Below are 24549 nucleotides of genomic sequence, written 5' to 3' on the forward strand. Positions count from 1 at the left end.
GAGGCGCACTTAGGCTCGCGCGCGCGGACTGCGGGCGGGGGAACAGGAGAAAACTACGAGGGAGAGAAATGGGACAGCTGGCCCCAGGAACCCGTGTTGTGTCTGTTGTCTCCTCTCTCTCTCTCTCTCTCTCTCTCTCTCTCTCTCTCTATATATATATATATATATATATATATATATATGCGTGTGTGTGTGTGTGTGTGTGTGTGCGTGCGTGCGTGCGTGCGTGCGTGCGTGCGTGCGTGCGTGCGTGTGTGTGTGTGTGTGTGTGAACTCGTGCGCATATCAGGAAAAGACCAAGCACACGCTTCGTCAAATTAACGGTGCGCATATGATCAGTTCGGCACAACCTATTCCCACTTCCCTTGCGTTTTACGCGTGTCCTTCCGCACACACAAAGAGCCTGCTTTCTTTGGCAGCTATGCGTCTGCTTTCCGTTCATATTTACATTCGGCTGCATGAAATATAAGCGCGATGCCCATCGAACATTTGCTTCGCGGTGAGAAGAATAGCAGTCACACGAGGAAGCACATGTCAACAAAACGAAGAGGCGGGAAATGCAGATAACATAAATTCGAGTAAATATAAAGAAGGTAACCACAATCCGAACGTAGTCGGTAAACGCAGCTTACGTAGGGAACCACTTGACCTGAAAACATGAGAGTGTTCATAAGCATGACTATATCAATGGTGGTCGGATTCTGGGTATCGGCGTTTAAAGGTACAGTAGCGGATGGTTTTTTTCGACTCTCAATTACCTTTTTCACATAACGGACAGTTTCACTTATTTACATAAATATATCGCTACTTTGTCGCCAGCTGGTGAGAAGATTCTCAGCAATACACTTGAGTTTCAGGAATGAACCAACGCTGGTCTGCTGGAAATTAATGGAGGCTTGCATAGCGAGTAACCTCTGCGCTCTTGGAGATGCTTTTTATAGCGAATAAGAATTACTCAGAATAAACTGGCCAAATGTTTGCTATTAACTGTGAGCAGCGGTGAGTGTATTCGCGTGAATGCTGTTACGGCTGCTTAGCGTTTATGACGAAGCTGTTAGTTCGATTGCACTCCTAATTGTGTTCCACGTAGGTTGTAGGTTAGCGCATAAAGATTTCAAAAAAATATTTTGCACTTGCAAAGTGGAACAGCGTGACGGAATGTACCGCAAGATAAACACCATTGCAAGGGAGGCTACGATGAACGAGCGAAGAACGTAGCGCTTGCTCTTCGTAATTCTTTTGCTATTGTCTTTATTTTGCGCTGATTTACATTACAAGTATCTCCAAAACATCGATCAGAGTTTCCCTTTACCACCATTATTAATGTTTTAGAAAATATTCTACTATGTAACAAAGTTCTATGTAGTTGACTTTTATACTAGATATGCAAACATAGCAAGAAAATTGTTTATGATATAGCAAGTGTGATACAAAACAGCATTCCATATATCAGTAGCCAATATCCGGCGAACTGTCTCACCCACCTCTATCTAGAACCGTGTTAATTCACGCGGGACATCATTTCACAAAAGCGGTTGTGTGTCTCGGCTACGCTGTCCACATCTCGTCTTTGCGCAATTGTGCTGCCGTTATGGACCAATAAACCCAAATTCGTCAGACGTCAAACAATGCTGCATATTATTGTGGCTATTACACTGGAATACTGTTCTAGATATGTCTTGTTAAGCATGTTTCTTCACAAGTAAAAAAGGTGGAATTTGTATTATTTCCATGGCAAACGTCTATTAGTTAGGTACGCCTGCTAGGACGACATCTAACCCAGAAATGTTATACAACTATTGCTTATATCTTGCATTGGTGCTACCTACCTGTCATACTTTTATATTCTTGTATAGGGGAAATGAAGCGGTTACTTGATCCTACATGAGTGGCGTGCACAGATGGGGCCAGTGGCTCACCCCGCCAACCTCAGTCAGACTTGTATTCAGCTTCTTGGTCGCCTTCAGAGAGGCATTGTTCAGCAGTACGTTTACCGATCCAAGCGGGAGCAGGTGAAAGTTTACTGAGATCTACTACGTCTGTTCTACCGAACTTCAAACTGTGTTCGTTAGGAGCAATCAGACTCCTCAGATCTGCATTTTCCTTGCTGAAATTTCACACTTGCAGGGTGTGGGACCTCTTCACGCCAGAAATGGTGTGAAGAGATACCGGCAACAAGACAGAGAAATGTAGCCAACCTACGCCCACCACACTGCATTACTGAAGGTGCGATACTAATAGCGAGCCAGCAGGATGGTAATATTAACCCGTAGGAGATCCACAAGGTGTATGATAAGTTAAACATACAAGCGTTCTAATGCCTGAGTAAATGGCACGAATCTTACTTTAATGTCGCTGTGTAGAGGAAAGAAGTCATTAGTTTATCATTCACTTCTCGCATGCTCAGATCGCACATTTGTGGTGCCAAGCATATCTATTTTGTGCTAAATTTAGCGTCGTGCGCTGCGTTCAGAGACACAACTCGGCACTTTTTTGTTGATCCGGTCGCCAGTGCTCAGGTTGAAGAAAGCTCGCTATGTTACAGTAGGTAGAATTAATCTAACTCAAATGAGTGCTCATCAAGAGTTATAATGCCTGGACGTGTGAAAATTTGTTGGATAGGTTTTACGCTTCCTCGGCCACGGCGCCCCCGCATTCGACATGTACGGTCCAGAAATCACGTAACCCGGTCCTTACAGCAAGACCGGGAAGTACCCGTCCCCTTTCACGATAGCGGAATGTATCCGTATTCTCACGGAGTGCACGCGTAGGAGTCCCAACTATTTAAGCGGGCGGTGCAGGGAAGTGTCTGGTGGCACCAACATGGAGGCTCATATTTTCACCTCAATGCCCAAATGCTGTCTGCGAAACAAAATAGTCCACCAGAATTAGGCAGCGAGGATGACGGCAGAATTGGAGTGTAAGACCTCCTCTAGAAATCATCCCGCTGTCGTCGGCAAACACAATCTCCAATATGACGAAATTTAGAGGAGATCACAAGATGAAATACGTGATGAGTCCGCGAAGCTAAATGTTGTGTCGTTAACTAGTGTCTTTGTAAAAAATACCAAAGCAAGTGCTCAAAAACATTATCTGCCCGTTATCCACCATATATGGCAGTTTGGGGAGAAAATATGCGTCACACCATGTTCACATGCGACTTTAAGTGGGCACGTGTTTTGTGGGACACAGCGGACAAAGTCTTTACGTTTTGAATTAGATATGAGAGTTGCAAACAATTAGTGAGTCTTCTTTCTTTTCTCACTTATTAGACACAATACTGGTGCGTCGTAGTTTACCCAGTGTCCCAACTGAACTGAACGAGGCAAATTGGTCATCTTTCACCAACATAAAAGGACGGCAATGTGAAATGTGCAGCCAAAGCTAATAGTTCAAAGGGTACAAAGGGCCTAATCTTACATAATTTCGTACGAAATGGCTCCAGAGCGTTATATAAAAAGAAGAAACATTTATTCCTTCACTGATGCAAACATGCATGACAACATGTTATACAAGAGGAAATCCCAAATTTTGAGGCTGTAGAGGGACCTTCTTTGCAAAGTTTGAAAAGAAATCAGGTTCATGCAAGGTAAGGTTATTGCTAACAGAACAATCAATTACAAACATAAAAAGGTGAAGTGGTCGAGACATAATATATCATAATATAACGAGGCGTCATGCAGAACTCATGAATGAAAATTGATTAATTTGAACAGTTCGGTAAATGAAAATGCGTTGAGATATTCCCAAGCGGAGCAAAAACAAAAATATATATCTTTTGCAACTGCCCATACTCGGAGACACATGTATGCTTCTTGGAACGGAGTTCTAGGAGGACAGCACCACACAGACAAAAGTGAATTTTCCATGATTAACTTAAGTTTCCGGCAATAAGAAGATATTAGCTGATACAAATCGAGTTGTATTGTGATTAACAAGTTGTTCTCCGTTAAAACGTATTGAGAGAATGGTTGAGTGAAGAAAGTTGTTGACAAGGATTACAATGTCTATTTGAAATTGCTTATTCAATGTGAGAATTTGATGATCTTGCAAAAGTATCGACGCGCCACGTCGGGCCGATTTTAAACCACTAATGGGGATGGCCTTGTTTTAAGCGTATTCTAAAAGACGCTATCCCCAAGGCACTATCCAGTGGGTGAAATGACTGAATTAACCCGCGATATAAAGCAAGCAAGGTTTTATGATCAATTATTGGCTTGATTTTAAAGGTATCCGGATACTGAATGCTGTTTTTTTCTTTGCATATGACCTATGTGAAATGTACTTCAGTTTAGAATCAAGGACAACTTCCAAAAACTAACATTGGTTGGTAGCTGTGATTGGGTTATTATATAATGGTCTGGATGGAATCTCTTCGACCTTTATTGGAGAGTAGTGTAGTAGCATGAATACTGTTTTTGGGGGGTCAATTTTAAACGTGTTTGAACGGCATCAGTGAATACAGATTTCAATATTGCCATTGAGTTTAGAAGGTGTCTATCAATTGAGGTGTTAGCAGTTAGAACCGTAGTGTCGTTTACATATATGTAGGGTGGACAGTCTAAAAGATGGGAACTGGTCTTTCATAAAGATCATGAATATTTAAGGGCCAACTATTGACCCCTGTAAAAGTCCCTTACCGATAAGTTTAAAGTTGTAATTGTGGCCAGAAATAACTACAGTTTGTTGTGTGTTACCTATATAACTATGAACAAAGGCCAGTGCAGGTCCTACTTCAACCATAGCAATTAATATGCAAATAAAATCATATTAAGGATTGAATTGTACGTTTCTAAGGGCAATAAATAATTTGCCAGCATCTTTGCCGGCGTCAATGAAAGGCTTAATTCTATGTGTAAAAGAGAGAAGCTCGAAGTTAGTAGAGTAGCCTGCAGGAAAGTAAACAGTGTGGAAGAAAGAACATCAAATTTTGTTACCTAATGAGCTACATGTCTTTCTAGCCATTTCTCTATGATTTTCGTCAACACAGATAGCATTGCAATGCAGTGATAATTAGAATGAACGTGGTATTGCAAATTTTAAATACAGGGATGATGTTATTTTAATTTGATTTAAGTACACCTTCTTTAAATATGAGTATATTTTAGGCTGCCATGCATGCATAAATTAACCCGTTGTCTTACAAGAATTGTAACAGTCATTGAGATTCGGTTTAGTGAAAATGTTGAAAGAATTTAAGAAAAGTACCTGGCTGATGTACCTTGGAAATGAAATCAGCAGAGATAAATTAGATATGTTAGGACAAAATTCTTAATCAATTCCCTACATGCCTTCGTGCCCGATTTTTTCGCTCTGCAGGTAAGAAAATTCAAACTTTGTGGCTCATTAAGCTAGCGACCCTGTATTGAAAACTACACTGAAAAACTTTAATGCGCCTATGTGCTTTTCTAAATTCCTGCGCCACTAATTCGCGACACTGCTCAATTTGGTGCTTAATCGGTCAATATGACGATTTATGCGGCTGGAAATGCACTTCGAGAATGCAGTTTTTTTCTTTGAAACGCTGTTTATTTAAGAAAACTTACGAATTCCCCATGTTTGTTTCAAGTACTAATGGGGATGTACGAATGACTTCTGCTTAATGAGGCAGTGATGAAAAATGCACTTGGAGCCCATGAAATGCACGTGTTCTTGGCAGTTAGGTTGTTTGAAGCTATGTCGCGTGACGTTTACAAATGGCCAGTGCCCCTTGCTTTCCTCTTCACATTCCTAGTTTGAGCTGGTTTCATGTTACCACACTGGAGCACTAGAAACGTTAGCATGAACGAGGGCTGTCTGACGCTCTGCTTTGAACAGTCTGCGTACCCGTTTATAGAAGATGCTGATCGTTACAAAATCTATCAAATTCTTAATCGCTGTCATCACGCACAGATCATCAGGTAAAACGTTGCCACTACTGCACCTAATATTTCTCAATGCAGGGTGTCTTTGTTCGCTCCTTCTTATTTTTGAGGGCCGCTTTTCAGCCTTGCTGGCACTGTCGATTATTGGAGAGGTGCTGTCTTGAAACATGCGTGCATACTGTTCGTCATCTTCGTCGATGAGACACGTTGGGTCCGGAACACAAACCAGTTAGCCCACCGAAGTGTTTTAGCCGCAGTAGAACCCAGGAATGAACGTTTCGTAAACTTGGCCCAAAAGTGTCGTCAAGGCAGAAGTTATGCAATCCACATTATACAATCGGCGTCGCCGTAGTCTTAGTGTGGTCACACACCCACATTTAAATGCCTCAGACAAGCATGTTGGTCCACCTGAACCGTTTTGCGGAACCCCATAAGCCTGCAAAATGCTTCGCATAGCCTCGGTCACCAGATTTCGAAGGATCAGTATAATTCTTTATGAATATTCGAAAATGTATGGTTTCCACGCGAAAGTTTAATTAAATTCATGTGTGTGTGTTGTGTCATAAGAAAAACGACCTCATATGAGGCATGCCGGGGTGGGGGCTCCGAAATAACTTAGACTCACTGAGGACCTTTTATGTGCTACGCGCGGGCGTCACGCGCTCGTTTTTGGGTTCTGTATTCATCGCAATGCGGCCGGCGTCACTGCGATCAAGCCCGAAATCTGGATCTTAACACCGTGAAGCTGTAGCCATTGGGTCAATTGCAGCATAGTATGTCTCTGGGGAAAACTGTGATGGAGGGAAGCATATGAAGGTGCTTGGGTATAGTGCGGAAATTGCACCAGATTTGGCAAGCATTTGTAAATTTTTGTTTCTATTATGAAAACACCTGGGTCTTTTAAAGGGGTGAGGACTCCCGTAATATGCAGATTCACTGCTTTTGATGTAAGACTTTCTCGGATTGTCGCAAACATCAGCAAATGCATATATTTGGTGTGCGGATCTTCTAAACTGAATGAACTCGTGGTTTCACGTGCCAAAGGCACGATTTCATTCTGAGGCACGCCATAGTGGGGCACACCGGAATAATTTTGACCACCAGGGTATATTTAACGCGTCCCCCATGCACGTAACATGGCGGACGTTTTGGCATTTCGCCCCCAGCGAAATCCCATTCGCCGTGGTCGGGATTTGCTCCCGTGACATCGCGCTTAGCAGTGCAACACCATAGCCGCTAAGCCGCCGAGACGGATCCTTCTTCTAAACTCGAGATCTAGGATTTCATTCAATTATAGAGCGGAACGTAAAGCGAGAAGACTCGGGGCGCGTCAGGTGGCGGGGGAGAGTGCTTGATCATGTTCGTTTTTGTTACTTCGCATGATAAGAACTAGCATGGCTCGTGGTCGGATACCAGCTCACACTGCGAGTTCGGACTCTTGATTTCCTCTATTGCAGAGCGCAGGGAATTTCTAAATATTCACCATTCTATTGAACTTTTTAAATATTGTCTCTTTAACATTTCGGCGTTCGTCGAAAACAATATATTCTCCATAATGAAGAAACAAGCGAAACAAAGACTGATTAGTGAATAAGTATCCTAAATTATAGAAGCAAGTTTTATTTGCTCGATAATTCTGGATGATATGTTCTTGCATTCTGAAACAAGGCACAATGCAGTTCTTTCGATTCTAAACGAAGTGCACATGCTTTGCGATAAGGGCTCAATGCAGGGGTACCTGTTTATTTGTATGTGGCGAACCATAGAAAAAACGAGGTGGACCACTTATTGTTCAGTCATCTACTGCCGCAATTTATCATTCAAGGTAGTTTCCTTTTCAAGTTGAATTGCCCCTGTCGTCAATTTTCCTTAATTAGGTATATAGTCGGACTGGATACTTATTTTACACGAATGTATAAATTTCATGTTTAGGTATGCATGTGCACGTTTGTCTTTTATGTAAGAAAACACGCGAGAGCATGACGTCTGCTCTGTCGTGGCTGCTTAGAGCGCTAGCAAGTGACGCAAGACGAAGTACGTCCACTTTTGACCTCATCTATTGGCGGCCAGTATAAACAGGCATGGCCGATAGGCAAGGGCTTGCGCAATTATTTTGACAACGTCGCCCCCCTTCTTCTCCTCCACTTTCATGACTGTTGCGCAAGGAGCGGGGCTCTTGCCACGCAACATCTGCTACTAGCAAACTGCGTGGGAAGCGTAGAAGCGTAGAAGATTGGAAGCGTAGAAGTGCCAACGTGCGCCTAGTAGTTATTAGGCACTGCCAGCATATATTTATGCGGATACGCATTCTAGGTCTACTTCTCTCGAAACTCTGTCTGTCTGTCTGTCTGTCTGTCTGTCTGTCTGTCTGTCTGTCTGTCTGTCTGTCTGTCTGTCTGTCTGTCTGTCTGTCTGCTTGTCTGTCTGTCTGTCTGTCTGTCTGTCTGTCTGTCTGTCTGTCTGTCTGTCTGTCTGTCTGTCTGTCTGTCTGCCTGTCTGTCTGTCTGTCTGTCTGTCTGTCTGTCTGTCTGTCTGTCTGTCTGTCTGTCTGTCTGTCTGTCTGTCTGTCTGTCTGTCTGTCTGTCTGTCTGTCTGTCTGTAAGGCGCGAGATGATTAACTCCATGCATAGGCCCTCTGGAGGTGTACAGGCTGTCCCAACTATCATGCACCCGGATTTAAAAAAATATCCAACTGCCACGTAACTGCACAAACTCAAGATAATGCTGTTTCCCGTCACTTGCAGATACTCGGATTACTTTTTTTACATTCCGCCCAACTGCATAATTAGTCCTAATGAATTAATTAGCTTCTCAATTATTATACTTAGATGAAAAGTGTCACTGGAAAAATTCTAGAGCATCATGAGAATTCTCCACACAGTTATCCGTTGCTCAATAGGTGCCATATAAAGGTGTTTTTCGGGACGTGAAAAAAGCCCTCGAATACACGTAAAGTGCCTGCACCAGCCAGTCGAGTGGCAAATATGCGTATGCGTGAGTGCGTTCAAATTAATATTGAAATCACCGGGGATGTAACAAAACAAACCATCTGTTGACGATTCGCACCTCCATGAGGAACGAGCATACTTAAATAGCGCGGAGGATGAGCGAGGCCTATATTATATCACTGCCATCAAATTTCTGGCCAACATTCGTACATAAACCCTCTAGATATACGTATACATTGCGCTTGATACCGCCATATCGTAATATTTCTGCAAATCGGAGTAACGGAGGAAGAGCATGGCACACGAGCACTTCAGAATTCCAATAAACGCCGCCCAATTTTATCATCAAAAGTGTTATTCGTAAATAAATATGTATATTTCATTTGTTACCCAAATGAGAAAGCTACTTTACGTGATTGACGCTACATGGCCCATTTCGTCCTGTTTCAGCCGCTACGACTTTCGTGCATTCTCTCGGTGACGCTATACAACATCGTCTCTACAACTCTCCCGCTAAGGCCGTTGTCCCAAGCAGAGGGACAGAAACATCTTCTGCAAAGGTACGGTGATGACTCCGTGCTAACTTCTGTATATAAATCACAGTCTCTTTCCATGTCTCCCAATTAAGTTCTAAGAAATCATGCTTCCCTGTTTTAAATCTGAAAAATAGCGACTACAACTTATTTCTATTGCCGGCGTTGCTAGCATCACATATCTCATGGTAGAGTAAGTTCAGTGATTCGTGTACGTTAAATACAGATGTCACTGGGGCCCATAAACGTCATTCTCCTAGGTGGCAAGTTAGTGCAACATTTTTATTTGCTATCCGCTAAAACAGTGCTGGAATCATTCTTTCATTCATCATCATCATTCATTCAATCATTCATTCAAACAATGTGGAATCATTCTTAGGCAGAGTGAAAACAAATGGCAACCTGGATTGACTAAAAGGTGGCAAAGTTTGCAGACATTCTTTTTACTGAAAGGCGAACGCGCCGTGCAAACGCGGAAAGAATAAGGAACGTGAAGATTAATAAAAACGCTTACTCTCATCAAAAAAGGGTGCAAAATGGCGCATTAAAACAGACACAAATATTATCTGTCCATGATATATGGAAGGAAGCGCCAGCTTTCTCATCCTGGACACGTGGGACCACTCCCAAAAGTTGACTATTTAGGCATAACAATGCTTCTTTCTACGACGTAATCCTAGTCTGACGAACGCAGATGCCGCTATTAATGATATGCCAACTTTAGCGCATAAGTTGTATTTGCATGATCCTAAGCCGGGACGAAAGCAAGCTCTCTTGAAATTTTTGTTTTTTTTAGCAAGCGTGCAATCACAACAGTGCAACCAAAGCTTACACGGTGGTCCACCAGTTAAAGAACGTTTACGCTCAAGTAGTATCTTATTCATGCCGTGATCAGTTGGCCCTACCCAAAAGTCACTGCAGCTTAAGAAACTATATGAACTACCACCGTTCAGAGTTCAGCGAGCTTGCTGTAAGGGTTTACACGTCACGTGTCATGTGAGTTCTCGTAGTTCTGCTGCTCTTTCTTCATCGGTACTTGACGCATATCTTTTCTAACTCACTATAAGCTACAGATACAGAATTAACCGTGTATCGACTCTCGACTTTCTTCAGTCTATGTGACAGAGAGTGAGTCTAATGAATACCCACAACCGTGTTCATCTTAATCTGAGCGCTTCCTGCGGCTATATTAAGTCTGAAAGACACGATCTAAAATATTGTGCTTCGTGATTGAGTCTAGTGCAAGTCGCACTGGAAAAGTAAACATTTACCATTTACCTACGTGCCGTTGCTCGTGAGGTCTAGTGCGCTACCAGACAAGAGTAACGACATCGTTTTATTTTCCCCTTTGTGCCTTGCGCGAATCATGAGCTGGCAGTTCCAAGGGCACGTGGCCCTTTAGCCACTTTTAATTTGAAGAAGGCATATAGGGTAAAACATTTACTTGCTTCCATCATTTAAACAATACCACTGTCGTCATAATTACAGAGGTTATTTGCATGTCAATATTAGTTTGCTGGCACATTGGATGCAAGTTCACGACATGTTGATTTTAGGTTCTATTCGAATTAGGTTTAATGTGACTTTAGACTAGACCTTTAATTAACTTTAAAAAAAATAAATCATGTTGATATTGTCGCAATAAAAGATGCTTTAGAAGCACTCTCTGATATCATAAATTTCAAAACAAAATAAGGAAGTTATGGGGCTTTACATGCCGAGACCACTAGTTGATTATAAGGCACCTCGTAGGGGGGGGGGGGGGGGGCACCACCAGAATTTTTACAGCCTGGGGCTTCTTACCAGGCACCTAAATGCAAATATACTAGAGTTCCTTATGTGTACAATAATCGAAGTGCAGCGGAAATGTTCCGGAATTGAATCTGAAGACTCGTTCTTAGCAGCGCAACGCCGTAATCACTTATTCAAGGTACGAGTCTTATGCATTGCATACGCTGCATGACAGGGTTGAAGGCGTATGTAAGAGAGGGAAGCACAAAACTCCAGTGAAACTGGTCTCACGCAGTCTACATTGAAAGCATGTCTCCAAGAGTTCTGTTGAAGCGCTCTGTTAAGCCAGTGATCTGTCGGTAATGAGCGGAAGTGGTCCGGAGAATAATTTGGCTTTTGACGAGAAGTGACCGTACATAATCTCAGAGGAATACTTGACCACGATTGGTCAGCAGTTCGCATCACGCAGCATAGCATAGAGCAATGTTGCCCAATATAACCCAGGTGCTGCGTGGTGCTGTTGTATCAATTAGGACAGTGACTTCGACAAACTATGTCAGATGATCCCCGGTGACAACGATCCAACGGTACCAAGTGCCTGTAATCGGAAGTGGTCGCTATAAATCAATATCAATGCTATCCATTTGACGGGTTGTGATAGCAAGCTGTTGGAATTGTGAGGCAGGGGAGATGAGACGCAAAATTACCTCGTTGGCAGGCCAGGCAGGCAGCTTCTCCTGCTTAGTCTGTGTACGACGTTGCACATCCTGCGCCAATAGTATGGCAGGCAGAGTCGCATGCATACGTCTTAGACACACTGCCATAGTGGCAGTGAGGGCAGAAGCAAAATGTGCCACAGAAATCCGTCCAGACATGGTGTGGCACTATAATAGCCATCTGGGCTTCTGTATAACGGAGTTGCGGATGGTAGTCAGGACCGTTGATTGGCAAAGCATCTGTAATCCTAGGCTGACTAGTTCTTGACGCACAACGGCTTGGATAAGGAGATGGTTGCATGGGACTCGTCAGGGTTTTGCACCTGAGGGGAAACTGGGAAGGCAGCTCAACTCTCGCGCCGGACGATGCGCACAATATTGTCGGATACAGCGGAAACGGGTGGAACGACTGGGAGAAGGAGGTCCTCGCCGGTAGACGTCGAAACCATGTTCAGAACACGTGGGAAGTTCGGAGTGATGCGGTGACTTTTTGCTTCTTGAAAGTGTCGGCATTCATTGGTGACGTCTTGCACTGTGGATGAGTTCTTAAAAACGAGAAGTGTAAACGCATCATCCTCGATACCTTTAAGGATATGCGCATCATTTATTTTTTCGGGCATCCTGTCATCGACTATGCGACAAAGTGCGAGCAAGTCCTGGATGTACGTCACATAGGACTGTGTGCAAGTCTTTGCTTGGCATGCAAGCTCTTTCTGCACAGCCCGACGGCATCAAATGGTTTAGCCGAACAGATCATTGAGCTTTTGCTTAAATACTTCCCAGCTCCTGTCTTTTCGTAGTTCAGAAACCACACTTGTGCCGCCCCCGTCAAGTAAAATACGATGTTCACTGGCATCAAAGTCCGCTCCTAGCTGCTGCTAGCCCTGACCCGTTCCTACAGTTGAAGTCAAACTTCGACTTCGATGTTGTCAAAGGCGGAGAAGGCACCTGGGTCACGCGGCTCTGCGAAGACGACGGGACGGTTGTCGGCGGATGGTTGAGGCACGGTTGGTGACCTGCCCTAAGCATTCTGGCCCCAGGCTTGCGCTGGGATTGTACATGCCGCGAAGGAGCGTCTGTTGCGTAAATCGGTCTTGAAACTTGAAAAACCTGCCCTCTCTGCCAAAATAGTAGGGGGAGCAAATACATTTGGCAGTATTTTTAGAAGGTATATACAACCGGCAGACGACAAGCACACAAACTGGAGTTGGTGCGCACGACTACCGGCAAAAGTCTTCTTTTGTCAGTCCTCTCATCATCGTTCGCTACAGCAGCGCCTCGTAGCAATATAAATATGGGAGGCATTCTTGAAACGCCCATGCAATATTCAGGCACTACATTTATGGTATCCTATGCTAAAACTTTCTTCCGGCCCTCCGGAACGCGCGTCAGCACGTAGCGGCCTGCTCCCCCGCCGGTACAGGAAGGCCAAGCCTCTGTGCTGTGTCCTGGGTCTGATGGGCAGCCCATAGCTGTGCTTCAAGACCAGGACTGCTTAGAGCCCCCTCCCATTTGGACGACGTGACGCCGTCGCCGTTGCGTAACGCGAGGCACCGCCAGAGCATGTTTTCTAAGTTAGCTACGCCTGAACATAGCTCGCAAATATTGGTCGATTGTATCTCTGCATTGATTCTGTGTAGCAGTGCGGACTCTGTGTATGCCGCTACCTGAAGTAACGTGAGTGTCAACGCCTGTGGTCTGCCTAGTTTCCTGTGTGGCGGAGGATATCATGTCGATCCCATGTAAAAATGTTTGGTAAGTTGGTTATATGATAAGGGAGGGTCCTGCTTGTCCATAACCTCAGCGTCGCACCACCCGGTAGCAACGCGGTCGACAACTCCTGGCGCAGCTCTATGGGCCTACCAGTTGAGGTTTGGCGGGGCGCCCTCGATCTGTCCCATGCCTGCAGGGAACCAGGTAATGGTGTGCGGTTTGATGTCCTTGTCCTGCAGAATCCACAGGAACCTGCTCCGCAACGGTACCTCTGGTGAACGCTCGGACAGTGCTCCTCGAATTGCTGTAGATCATTGTCCTTGTGTCGTCCAGCAAGTTCAGGGCTATCGCTACCTGCTACGCCACCTCGGCCGACTTCGTTCTGACCCTAGTTCTGGATTTTCGCATCGTGATCGATGTTCACCGCTACCAACCGTCGGGGTACGGGGCAGCATCAACAAAACAGCAATCTCGAGCACGTTCCCGAGCCTCAACAGGAGAGCCTTGACACTAGCTCGTCTCTGACCTACGTTATGTTCGGGATGAACGTTGCGCAGAATTGGAGCGACGACAATGTGTTTCCGCTGTTCGACTCAATTTCGGCCGGATGAATCCCCAGCTCTCGCAGGATGCTCCTACCCGCTTTGGTGGTGGACAGCCTAGCAACCCTCTCCTGTGCTTCCGCAATCTCTTCCAGCTGCAGTGCGTGCCGAGACGCATCAGTCTCTCCATGCTTGTGCACATGGGGCTTTGCCAAGTGTGCATGGCCGCTACGTAGGTAAAAGGACACATTACAAAGGCGTGCACCAGTCTCACGAGATTGTTCTCTCCGAGAGCCTGCTATCGTTTGGCAACTCTCCGTACGAGTCTGACCACATCCGTTTTCTTGGCTAGTTTACACACTGCCAGGTTATTGGAGCCGGTCAATTTGATCGTCATACCCACGACCCGGAGGTTGTCTATTCTGGGGATGACACCGCCTTCACTTGCCCGTAGAATGATGTCGACGTCCTCTATGGCTGCCAATCCTTCGGTTTGGGCCCCCTTCGTCCGGGTCTGTAAAGATCTCATTTTCGCAGTAAACACCGAAGAGCAGTCGGCTTGGGGATATTCTTCCGTAATCTTGATGATTTCCTGCAACACAGCCTCCACCCGTCCTTCACTGCCTCCGGTACAACGAATGGTGAAGTCAGGTTGCGTAGATTCTGTGATTAATGCAGCTGACTTCACAGATGGCTCGACAGACCGATAATGGCAAGGTTAAATATGGTGTGGGATATTACAGAACCCTGTGGCGTCCCTCTTCGATCCAGCTTAACCAAATCCCAAACGACACTCCGGCCCTAGGAGTGGCTTCTCTGTCCGCAAAGAGCGATATCGTGTAGTCGTGCAAGTGCTTGCCCAACGCGGGGCTTGTGATTTGGTCAAAGGCAAAGGAGTGCAGATCGTTATCAAAGGCCTTCTCCAGGTCTAATCCGAGTATGGCTCTCGTGTCCCTCGTGTTACGGTCAGTCTTTGATCAGTTTCATGGCATCCTGCGTTGATAGCCCAGACCGGAAGCCTATTATAAAGTTCGGGCAAAGATCACGGTCTTCAAGGTATTGTGCTACCCTGTTTAAGCTTGCATGTTCGGCTTCATTACCCACGCACGAAGTGAGTGAAATCGGTCGGAGGTTGTCAAGACTGGTGGGCTTGCCTGGCTTGAGGATAAGGATGGGGGCAGCCCTCCTGCACATCTCCGGTACTTTACCGTCTTTCCACATGTGGTTGATGACGACCGTCAGGTAATCCACCGACTCGTCATCTCAGTTCCTAAATGCCTTGTATAACTCTATCCGGACCCAGAGTGGACTTGCCATTTAAATCCTACAGGACCTGCCGAATCTCCTCGACACCAAACTCCGCATCCAGCTCCGGATTCGCGATGCCCCCATATTGTAGGACGGGGGCGCCGGACCGGTGTTGGTGTCATGCAGCGGATGGTTGAGGAGGGTCCAGGACACCCCGCTCCGCATCAGGCCGTCAGTCGAGTTACATACTTCGTCCCACTGCTGTCTCGAAAGAACCTTGCAGTGCTCTGCGTTGCTTCGGTTGATCTCAGCAATCTTATTGCGGAATTTTCCATTTAGCACTCCCCCTTCAAGCTGGCCAGAAGGGATTGCTTGGCTTCGAGTTGGTGGGCCAACCTGCTGTCCATCTTCGCCACCGGGAGGTACGTGCTAGCATCGCTGGTGGCACCTTCAATTTCTTCACTTATCGGTGCAATCCATCGCTCCAGGTCGGGCCTCTCTTCCCCGGTCCGCCCTCTTTCACTTTGCAGAACATGCCACAGTCGGTGAAACGGAACTTGCGTTGTCTGTTCTGCTCGATCTGAAGGTCGGTGGCCAAGACGTACTGTTCGCGGCCAAAGTCTATGTTTGTCGTGTCCCAGCTAGACGACGTACCTCACCTGGTAAGGAAGGTAGCGTCCGTGACCAACATTAGATGTAGCTTCATCACCTCTCTCTATAGGTCCTCCCCCTTTGCGGCTGTCATATGGGTAACCCCATAGCGTGAAAGTCACCCAGCACAACAAGGGGGCACCTCTGGAGAGCTGTACTCCTTTGAAGACGGCAGATTTGAAGCGTTGCCTCAGATACCTGAAACTGCTGTACACGTGCAGAACAACATGTTTTTCTGTTCGCTGGGCCTAGGACGATTTTTATCATAACGTGTTCAACCTCCCTTGACGCCACCTGAGGATGCGAACAACTAGCGTTAGCTAGTTAGCTTAGGTTAGCTTGGTTAGATTGGTTAGACTGGTAGCCGCACAGCACGACGCAATTAGTTAGTGTCTCCTGCAAGAGTACTACGTGCGGCTTTCCCAAGTGTGAGCGAATGAATTGTTGCAAGGAATTCCTTTTGTGAAGAAACGCCCTGCAGTACCACTGCCATATTCCGAATAAGTTAGTTTGCATGGTCATCGTCTTGTTAATTTTGCTGCTGCGTTACTGAATCGGCCTTCTGAAGAACCCAAAAGTTCTGACCTCCTACGACCGTCGCGGAGAGTGACAGCGCATTAGGTCTCACGATTCGAGCTACCACCTTCTCTAAAAACGCCTCAATCTTGCAAAATCACAGGTTATATACCTCCTCTATGGCCATCATACTGCCGTGAAGGTGCGAGACCGTCTCGCTTAGCTGCACCATGCTAGCGCTGACTGAAGAGAGCATCTCACAATTTTCCACTTTAGTCATACCTGAAGGCTTGTGCTGCTCGCTAGCTATGGCCCGCTTTCTGGCGGGCCTCTGTGTCTCGCATTCCGCTTCAATAGGTGTTTCCGCCGGCTGAAGCATCTCACTATCGACCGCGGCAGGCTCTTTATCTCCTGCCTTGTTAGTTTCGGCTGTCTGAGCCATCAGGCTAGCTACTCGAGCTGTGCAAGCCTCTCGTTCTCTTTGCTGTACTCTGGTGGTGAACCTCGCGTTACCTGCTCTGTAGCTCCCTTGCGAACTCGATCGACCCAGGTTGACCCTCCGACGGAAGGGCAATCCCGAGACCGGGACCTCTCGAGCCAGTCACGTCCTCCGGCTCCTAGGCGCCGGAAGCTGGAGCACCCCCTGGACCGGGATCTGCATCCGGCTCTGGAACGGGATCAGCCTCGGGAACGGGTGCGTCCCCTACATTGGCAGCGCCCCCTGGCACGGGAGGGCCCCCTACTTTCTTATCTCGAAGGCTGACTGACCCGGTCATCCCGAGTGGTTTGTAAGGTGGCACTGCTGATGCATGGTTTCCAGAAGCTTCTGACGTTTTCTTCTACCTTTTTCCTCTGACGGCGTACGGGATTTGATATCGCTCCTTGGCACACGTTGTCTGTTGTCATGTGCGGCCGCCCGCTGAGCTTGCATTTTGGGGTTCAGTGTTGCTGATCGCCCGGGTTCGACACGCTACAACCCCAGCACGTCACGGCTTCCAGGGTCGGGCGAATGTCGGCTCGATGACCCAGCTAGCCACACGCGTAGCACTTGTCCGGCTGCTTGAGGTACAAAAAGCATCGCACCAGCACTGGTCCGTAACACACAAAGTTCTACACCTTCAAGCCATCGAAAATCACAATGACCGTTCTCGTGTTCTTGACCCTCTTGGCCCCCAATGCCAGGGGGTTCCTTTCATTGAAGATTTTCCTCTCTACGTCTCCCCGACTGTCGCCCAACGAGATGGCCCTTAACCCTCCCTCGCACGTATAACGCGGAGCCGCCTCGTATGTGCTGACTTCATAGTACTTGTTCGCCACTTCAATCGCCTTGATTCTGGTGTACGTCATTGCATTCTCTCGATCTGGAGTACTGACCACCACAATGTTCTACTGCAAATTCGGGGAGATTACGTCGGCCCCTTCCTTGGCATCCATGATCCTTGCTTCCTCCATTATTGCTCTGCGAACAGTCGTTGCTCCGACCCTGGATACGTCGAGCCCGCCCCTGGGACGAATTATGATCTTGGCGTCTTTCTTGGGGAGCGGCGACATTCGGCCTGCGTTGGTGAACTTTCTCAATAGTCTATCGCCACTTTGCCGCTCGCCAGCAGGTACTGCAGCTGTAGGCCAAACGCCTTCCATGTTGGTTACGTTGTTCCTGGCACCGATATTCGTGGTGGCCGCGCGCCTAGCCATGGCCATCTGCCAGCCCAAGTATTCTGAAAATAGCCCCAGGAGTAGCTGTGAAACCGCCACGGTCACTTCCACTTCGGCTAGAGTAAATCCGGAACCCCTTTCTCGGTAAGATGGCCACCAAGAGAGGTGCCGCGCTGCGGCTAGGCTTAGTCCCGTGGTCCAGATGGGAAACACAGATAAAAAAGTGAAAAGCCTACCCACCGGCAAAAATTCAATGTCGGCGTAATTCTCTCGTCATGATACGTCCTTTGGTACAAAAATACACTCGGAAAACTTCCGAAAAACAGATGAGAACAGTTTAAAAGTGAAGGCCGGTGTTCGCCGCCAGTGGTGCAGGTTCTTCCTCTTCCTCTGTTCCCCCCATTTATATCAAACTCCGATTATGTCACATTGTAATTATCATCAGGTCTTGTGAGCGTACAAAAGGCGTAAGCGACTACGTATTCGCCAACGGTCTAAAGCTGCATCGAACATGTGTGTGTGTGTGGACAATTCAGTATATTTTCTTAAATATACGGCGCATTCATGCCGAAAGCGCTTGCAAGCCGCATCCCACAAAGCTTCACACTACTTTCCAAGTAGATGAGGAAAAGTAAATACAGAGCTCTCACCATACAGACATACCTCCCTGTTCTCAAGTGAGATAAGAGGGGTCGCGCAAAGAGGAGCGATAATATACGTGCCCATTGAATGCATACTGGTAATTAGTTCTTGTGCTTGCATAGGGCTCGCAATTCTAACGAAATATGCCTTTAGAAGAGTTTCTAGGCTTAAAACTCGTTATGTATAAAACGTTAGAGCAGAATGTACGTAAAGCGCGCAAGGATCAGCCTTCAAAACGCCGAAATAAGCAAGAATACTGCATTGGAAGCCCGAGCCGCCTTTGGGCAGAGGGCAATATAACATCTGAAAACTCAGCTACGTAAGCTTCAGGCGTTACTTCGAGGTAGCGACATTGATTACCACGTTGAACTCTTGAGTTCGATTCCATGCTTACGGCCGTTTCGCCAGTTAGGCCTGACAATGCTATATCACAGAAAGCAACTCGTTATGACTGGCTGTCATATCTATTGCAGCGTTGTTTCACTCGTTTAAATACGTTTAAGGCGCTGTGTTTTCGCTACGTTTATTGCGCTCTTTTTACATGTGTTCTATAGCCCGGGTAAAAAAAGCGCAGTCAACTTAAACGCATTACACGACGGTCCGATGAATGTGGCTGTTCGAAAGGCCTCGGGACGCACGGCTCACTGTCATCTTCACTTGTCCGATGTAAGTAGTGAAAAGCGTTTTCGCCTGGTCAGTCAAGTTGTTAAAAAAAACAAGGATCGAAAAAAAATGAATGAGCTGGTATCGAACCCAGGTAAAAAACGCAGTAAGAGGGGTACCTTTTCGCAACGCTAAAAAACGGCGACTTGCAATTGTTTCTCTAGTTGCAATACTAAGCACCAACTGTCAACCGTACAGCTTTCTACCGCATGACTTTTTACTGATTTCGGCTTCTCGTGCATAGGCTCTACTCTAATCCTTTACCGGTCACTTTTTGAACACAAACAGCCACTTCTAAACGTCCACTTAGGAAAAACAACGCTCAGCGGCGCTGGTAGGGTGGGTAACGCTGGCGCTGATTGCTTGAGAAGTCAGGTATTGCACATATATTTGCCATTTCGCTCGCGGAGAACCCCAGCTATACAGCATTCGCCCCTTTAAGTAGACGAAACAGCATCAACGTATGATTGTCTAGAGACAAAAAAGAATCACGGGGTTTTACGGGCTAAAACCACAATTTCAATATGAGGCACGCCTCAATGGGGGACTCCGGAACAATTTGGACCACCAGGAGCTTTTCTTAAGTGCACCGAAATCTAAGTAGACGAGCGTTGTCGTATTTGGCCCTATCGAAATCTGGTCACCGTGGCCGGGATACGATCCCGCGACCTCGTGCTTAGCAGCCCAACCCCTTAGCCGCCAAACAACCACGGCGGGCATTTAGAGACAAGAGCCGAATGTGCTTTTGAGTGTGTGCCGAAACAGGATTTCTGATACGACGCTGTAACTTCGGCTACCAATTTTCAAGATTTTATTATTGATCTGCCTAACAGTATAATTAAAGTAATCCGTCCTAAAAGCACACAAAACGAACTGCTTGTGGGCAACTAAATAAACGGATCACTGGCGCCTGTTCGCAAACATATGCTGAAGGCGACATGGAGGGCACTCAGCGGAGGTATCTGTTTGTGGAAAAGTTGCGATCTTATGATTCGATTTTATTTCACGTGTCTGTTAATTTGCGTGTCGCAGTTCTGACTTCGGCACCATCATAACTGCGAACTGCTGTGACGCGGACGCATTTCCTCTAATCACTCGGTTTGACCTCTAGCGCACCATAGTTGAAACATTGGTCTTTTTGCCAAAAGCCCACATTGTGATAGTGCCGCATTGAGGGGCATTGAAAAGAATGCATTTTTCTTTATGTGAAACTGCGCATCAATGCTACAGATGCTGATGTAGCAACTGTCCCCGCAATGATGAGCACGTTCATCTGGGACCACTTAGGCACACTACTCCGCAACACACACAGAAGGAATACTTAGGCGGGAGAAACATGTATTTAACCGTGAGCATGCTTAGGCTTGGCCTATCTTAACGTCGAACAGGCCAAAACAGGCAAGATATGACGGACATCCTTTCATAAAGACACTCCCAAATTCGTCTAACCTACCTTTAAAGAAGCGATGAGATTCGTCGAACGTTACGTTTAGTCAGAGCTTTTCCGCCAACGTAAGCCTTACGTTGTGCGTGTACGCTTACACCACTGACGTCAGAGGGAAGTTCAGTCAGTGCGTTCGTTTAAATGTGACGGAACATTTTTGGGAGACTATTGCAGGCTTCCGACCAAGTAGAAAGTGCATTGTCGCCCTGTAAAAGTTGTGTCAAAGGTGCAATCACCGTAGGAAAATATTGATAAAACGTTAAAGATGGGAACATGCGCCAAGTAAGCTACGTAGTTCCTTAAAATTGGTGGTCTTTTCAAACTGTGATACAGCACGAAGTTTGGCAAGATTAGGATGTCAATGCTGTCTTTGCCGCACACGGAACCTACAATCGCCAGTTCGCGAGCAGCGAACACGCACTTTTTTAGGTCAAACTACAGGCCAGCATTTTGGAAAGAAGTAAATACTTGGTGCAACCGGTGAAGATAGGTGGAGAGATCTCGAGAGAACACTACGAAGCTACTGAGGTAACATCGGCCGGTGTGCCACTGCAGTGAGAGCGCATTAACGTTATAGCGCGAGCGAAGGAAGAGAGGTCAGTGAAGCACACGGCTCTTCATCTAGCCCAGCCGTGACTGCATACAGTGTCCGAACTTGTGACAGCCCACTGGGCTCACGCTTCCTATTTTGGAGTTAATATTCAGTGAGTGCAAACTCAGAACGAGCCGAGACGACAGATGACTTCATGTGCACTGTGTTTCTACGGGTTTGCAGTCGGAAATCTCATAATCTATACTTTCGGATTTGGGTTGAAGCGCCAAATAACGCAAAGCGATCGCATCCTGCTGCATGGGCTCTTTATGACGCCAGCGTGGCGAGAGCGTGTGTTCACGGTCAGTTTTCGAAGGGGATCTGTTCATGTTTGTTTGAGCGCAAGATACACCATGCTTGCTAATTTATTTAGTAAGATAATTTTTATTCCGCTTGATGCCACCCAAAAAACTTTGTACCTTACATAATATTGTTTTCCATCACTTCGCTATTGTTCTCAATACATCACTTTCAGACGAAAATTCAACAATATTTTGCTTTGTTACGCAGTACGGAGGCGGGCTCACTCTCCCTACGTTCGGTCAGTGCATAAGGATTATATAAAACCATTTACTGATACTAGTAATCGGCACATGCGTAACCTTCATATATATATATATATATATTCACAACCATACCCACTGAGATACCGACCAACCCAGTGACAGCAGCTACAAAAAGCCCATGCAAGTAAGCGAAGAAAGCATGGCTTTAAAAATACAAGTTTTTCACAGAGCTGCTATATCGTGGTTGTACCGTTAAATAAACGTCAAAGAATAAATTACCAGTGATGTTGAAGTACCATAGCGAAGTATATAGAGAAAGGAGCTTGTTTCTTGCAGTCTTTTATTGAAGTACTTTCTTTTTCTCAATTTAGTATTGTTCTATTGGCAGGGTATTCTCGAAAGTGGAAGAAATGTTGTCGATTCGGGTGTGGATTTAGTATCCGGAATACTGCGAGCACCAGTGAAAATTTTGAGAAGAGCCAGGAATCGCCACACGTAATTCAGTAAGTACACACTTATGTCTTCAGGGGTTTATAGGGAAGAAAAAGAAAAACCAGTTTCTAGTCACAGCACTGCGTCTCTGTAGCCGCAGCTTGATTTACTAAATTGCCTTCGCTACTTACGCAGTTTTTGCAGGTAACTTCACGCTGCCCACTTAGCTTGCAAGCCACGCCATGGTGAAATTTCTCATTAGGCAGCTAAGTATGAAGAGGCGCCCGCAGAAGTATTCGCAAATACAGCGCCATTTTCTGTTACGAAACAGTCTATGCCCTTTCCGAAAGAATAAACGACTAGCATGTGGCAAGGTTTGGGTGTGTATATCTACGAAGTAAGAAAATGCATTTTGCCATCAATAATTTTCGGCGTACTCGTTTCTCTGAGCCTTGTTAAATTAAATTGAAAATAGTTTGCAATAGCCTGGGAGTAGTGGCGTGGCTGCAAGAAAAGATGCAAGCAAATTGTTTGGCTTTGCATGTAATTGGCTCTGACGTCTGACAGCTAGCTTAGGAGACGCGGCGGAAGCATGTTTATAGAGTAGTGCATCTTCAATGGCTAAGTTCATTCAAGTTACGCCTCTTCTCCATACTGCTCACAGGCTACACCAACAAATTTTCAGTAATGTGGAAAGTTGGGCGAGCTGGTGTTTAATCATCCCCAGCGAGTGACCTGTATTCATGCGTCTACCCAGCTTGTCTTGGTGTGCGTGCTGCTTCACCAACACTGTGTGATGACTAACAGATTGTTTTGTAATTCGTTATTGACAGGAATAAACTGATCATGATTCCTACAAAAAAAAAGCGTTTGATACGTGATGATGCCTCGAAATCGCCTGGAACCTTTTTTGCAGTTGTGGATGTGGATGAAAATTTTTGCTGTCTTGAACATTTTCTCTTACAGTGATCGTGCGCTAACTGTATCACAGACTGGCTGTTTATTAGAAAATAAATGCAGGATCACCACATTACATTATTTAAAGTACTTTTTCTTTGAATGTTACACTTAGTTTGTAGCAGTCTTTGCACCTCTGTCAGATTTATTTGGATAGAAAATACCTAGAATACAGAGATAAGGTATGTGTCTGGAAATAAGTTTGCGTAGGGATAAATACATTTCTTAAAGTTTAAGGGACAATGTGATCAATGTGTACTAAACTGCCAAGGGGAAACTGTGTAAACACGAGGATGCCGTAAATATATTTTCAGGTAGCGCACGGAATGCAAAGAGTTCGTAAACAAGAAGACAATGTTTGACTTAAGGCACTTCAGTGGAAGCAAGGCTCAGGTGGCACCGATAATTCACGTCAGCCTCGTCGGACAGCCGCAAAAATTGTTCGTTAATATTCCAACACATCCTCGATTATGTCTGAACATTTACATAAAAGAGTTTACCAAGATGGAGCGGACATCACTTTTGTTCCCTTACTTACCTTAGGATTCCAGGAAAAAGATGAGTTCGTCTTATTCTTGTGTTGTTTTGCTTCACAACTGTTTTGCGTTGTTTATTTCCGGTAGTTATCTGCCATGACAGCCTTGCATGAAAAAAAAAGCGCTTTTCTCAATACGTCTCCTAAGCATCTCCTACACTTCCCTTATTTGTACTTAAGTTGTTGTTTTACATGTAATTTTTTTTCCATACAGCATTATAAAAATTATTCAGCATCGCCTACACTTCCCTGATTTGTACTTACGTTCTTGTTTTACATGTTATTTTTTTACGAACAGCATTATAATAAATATTCTGTTCAGACACCTTTAGTTCTTCAAGTTGGTTTCACAAATATCTCCGCTCACATCTTTGCACATTTAATTTTCCACTTACATTTTGTGCTCAAAACTTGACGCTGCGCAAAGCAGGACAGTTAGACGCAACATACTAATACAAGTAGGAAATACACACAAATGTGGTAAGCATTCAGAAGAGCAGAAGATGTGGTGAAATGAGATAAATATAATGTGGCTTAGGTAAAATTGCTCGAGTAACCCGGGGTAACTGTAAATTCATTTGTATTGGAAATCTGTTTGCTTAAAATTTCATGTTATTAGATAGGTAATAATAGACGAAATGCCTCAAAAAAGTTAGATTT

The 24549-nt window shown here is 45.5% G+C and overlaps 1 long non-coding RNA gene across 1 annotated transcript; it reads left to right on the forward strand.

The window, feature by feature from the left end:
* The first annotated feature begins 622 nt into the window (after positions 1-622).
* On the forward strand, positions 623-23998 carry LOC129380716 (uncharacterized). The gene is made up of 4 exons (XR_008608908.2): positions 623-721; positions 9263-9372; positions 22354-22468; positions 23669-23998. It is a non-coding gene; the product is annotated as an uncharacterized lncRNA (long non-coding RNA).
* The last annotated feature ends 551 nt before the right edge of the window (positions 23999-24549 follow it).

Source organism: Dermacentor andersoni, chromosome 10, assembly GCF_023375885.2.
Source record: "Dermacentor andersoni chromosome 10, qqDerAnde1_hic_scaffold, whole genome shotgun sequence".
In the NCBI taxonomy this organism is placed as follows: domain Eukaryota; kingdom Metazoa; phylum Arthropoda; class Arachnida; order Ixodida; family Ixodidae; genus Dermacentor; species Dermacentor andersoni.